Source organism: Eriocheir sinensis, chromosome 24, assembly GCF_024679095.1.
Source record: "Eriocheir sinensis breed Jianghai 21 chromosome 24, ASM2467909v1, whole genome shotgun sequence".
Lineage (NCBI taxonomy): Eukaryota > Metazoa > Arthropoda > Malacostraca > Decapoda > Varunidae > Eriocheir > Eriocheir sinensis.
In genome coordinates, this window is record NC_066532.1 from 7,105,994 (window position 1) to 7,109,461 (window position 3,468).

Here is a 3,468-nt window from a genome sequence, read left to right on the forward strand (position 1 = left end):
CAAGACTGGTGACATCCTGACAGATAAAGAAATTGGCTTTGGTGGTACAGTGGTGAAGGCGTTGATGTCCCCTTATTTCGGCAAGAACCACATGCTCTTCACGGACAGCTACTACACATCTCCCCACTTGACCATATACCTGCACCACCAAAAGACTCAGGTAGTTGGCACTGTCAGGGAGAGAAGAAAGGACATGCCCAGCTTCCCCAAGAAGTCCAGAAGGGGGAGATATGCCTGAAGCAGCATGGTCCCATGCTGGCATTTCACTGGCATGATCAGCGAAAAGTGAACCTGCTGACGACGGTGCACAAGGGCGAGTTCACAGACTCCGGCAAAGTCGACCATAGGACCAGAGAAGTCAAGTCTAAGCCAGACGTCGTCTTGGACTGTCATCAACATGTGACTCGTCGACAAGTTGGATATGCAGGTCGGCTTCATCGACTGCTTGCGGTCCTCCTGCAGGTGGTATAAGAAGTTTTTCCTGCATATGCAGGACGTGGCCGTCCTGAATGCCTACAATATATACAGGACACTTCATCGGGAACTCGCGACCAGGACCTACAAAAACCTCCGCCTGTTCCAGAAGCAGGTCATTCTGGACCTGCTCGACAAGTACCATGCCGCTGCCTTCAGAGCAACTTTGGGAGGAGCACGGATGGGAGACTGAGCTCTGTGCTCTGAGTATTACCTGAAGCATATGTTGGTCACCCTCCCTGTTGGCACTCATGGTCGTCGGCAGCAGAGGCGTTGCCCTGTGTGTGCGAACACCACACGGGGGCCACGCAAGACGACCAAAATCACTTACGAGTGCACTGAATGCAAGGTGGCATTGTGTGTGACACCCTGCTACTTCTACTTTCACGCCTACCAAGACTTCTAAATAACCAACCCCAAAGTGTAAAACAAACTGTACGACATAGGCAATTTATACGTAATTGAAAGTGACATGATCTATTCTCAGTAAAATATATAATAAATAATCACATATTGTTACGCTACCCCCCGCACCACACACCAACCACGGGCAGGCAGGCGGCGTGATCCCCAGAACAACCACACGGGTGGCGCGCCGATCACCGGCCCCCAGAACGCAGAGGAGAGAGAGGCACGAGGCAGGGTACAAAGATACACGTTCAACATTAATTCACGTTTAATGACAGGTTCCTCACAAATTACAGGTTCTCAAGGGCACAGAACAAGTTATTCAGGCACACAGAAGCACGGCAGACACGCACACCGCTCTCCAGAAAGCAGGCACTTGGTTGAACACCCGCAAGCACAGACACGCGTCTCACTCTCCCTGTCTCCCGCTCGCCGTTGCATTGATTACCCCCGAACGGTTGCATCATAAGAATCTCACAATTTCATCACATTACATATGCAATCACACACATACAACACATACAAACACGCAAGCACACCCACATGGTTAGCATAGAGCGGAGCGGAGTGGAACGAGGAGCAAGGAGCGTGGGTTGGACTCTCTCCCATGTCAAACACACACCCGAACGCGCGATAGTTCTACGGCAAAAAGTGACCAATTTCTACTCATGATTACTCAGCAACCAGTGGACCTAGAGCGGTCTACTAAACGCCATTCGGCAGAGGAAGGTGAGTACTCCGAGACGTAGTATATAATTAATTTCCATTATGTTTATGTACGTTGCAATTAGAATATAAACTTGAACCTAAATTTTCCCAAAACCCCCGGACATTGGTGTTGCCTTCTGGAATAACGCCCGAATCAACCACTGAAGAGATGGGTGTGAGTGACTATGCCGTGTGTGGCAAGGGAGTGGCCAGGAGCAGCGCCGGTGTGTGCTGCGACAGGTGTGAGGTGTGGTTCCATCAGCCGCGCGTGGACATCAGGACCTACTCGCGTCTCCTGCAACACACCCTGCCCATCTTCCTCTGCCTAGCGTATAAGAACATAAATAAGGACGAGTGACGAAGAGACAAGCAGAAGGAGGATAAAAACGTGCAGGCGGAGACCAGTAGCGAGACGACCCCAGAGTGCGAGGAGAAGGCAGTACAGACGACCACCATGGATGCCCCGAAGGACAACCTGGAGGACAGAGGAGTCCAGACGACCACCGTGGAGGCCCCCAAGGACAACCTGGATGACAGAGGAGTCCAGACAACAGCCGTGGCTGCCCCCACGGACAACCTGGAAGACAGAGGAGTCCAGACAACACCCTTGGCTGCCCCCACGGACAACCTGGAAGACAGAGGAGTCCAGACAACACCCTTGGCTGCCCCCACGGACAACCTGGAAGACAGAGGAGTCCAGACAACAGCCGTGGCTGCCCCCACGGACAACCTGGAAGACAGAGGAGTCCAGACAACAGCCGTGGCTGCCCCCACGGACAACCTGAAAGACAGAGGAGGTGGCTGAGTCGTCAAAGTAACGGCCTTCAGGTTCAACTGCCCCCACGGACAAGCTGGAAGATTTTCAGAGGAGTGGCAGACAACACCCACATGCTGTCCAGAAGACCACCTATCAACCCGGACTCTAGATTCTAGGATCAAAGATGAGCTCTGGGAGGGCAGCATGAGCCAATGCAAGATGGCGCCACTATAAACACTCGCCTGCGCCAGAACGGGCTGGGCCGACCATCAGGACCTACCGGAAAGAAGCCTTGGACCGACCATCAGGATCCACCTGGAAGAAGCCTACCGGCGCACTAGGCTGCAATGTAAAAAAAAAAAAAAAAAAAAAAAAAAAAAAAAAGACAACACCCGTGACTGTCCACAAGGAGGAACACAAAGTAACACACGGGAAGAACAAACAACAGCAGACCTGCTGGTCCTTACGAGGCTGTTTGTGACAAGCTACACTAACTATCTAATCAAAGGTGGAAGATGAAGGACAACAAAGGCGAAGGCTCCTCCCCACCCCCCCATCCCTCCAGCCAAAGCTGGCAGGAAAGGAAAAAGAACCATGCAGCATGGAAAAACTGCATGGACATTATGTAGGAAAGAGGAAAGAACTATCGTTACTGCTACCACTAACCGGGCGATAAAAGCGGACAAGGACACCAGTATTCGAAAGAATTTAACGTTATTACGACAATAAGTAATATCTTAGTTGCTGGTTGGATTCAAAATACTTGTCTAATCTATTCTTGAAGGCCGTAACTGTTGTACTATCAACGACATCACAGGGTAGAGAGTTCCAAACATTAACAACTCGATTGAAGAAGAAGTGTTTAGCTTCGTGCGACGAGAATCTTTTACCTCTTATCTTCAAATTGTGATTTCTTCTTGTTCTATTTGATCGATCAATTGTAAAGTAATCTTCCGCATTAATATCACTAAATCCTTTAAACATTTTAAACACTTCTATTAGATCACCTCGCATTCTTCGTTTTGATAGGCTGAATAAATTTATTTCTTTAAGCCTTTGTTCATATGATAAATTTCTCAACCTAGGAATCATCTTTGCTACTCTTCGTTGAACCCGTTCCA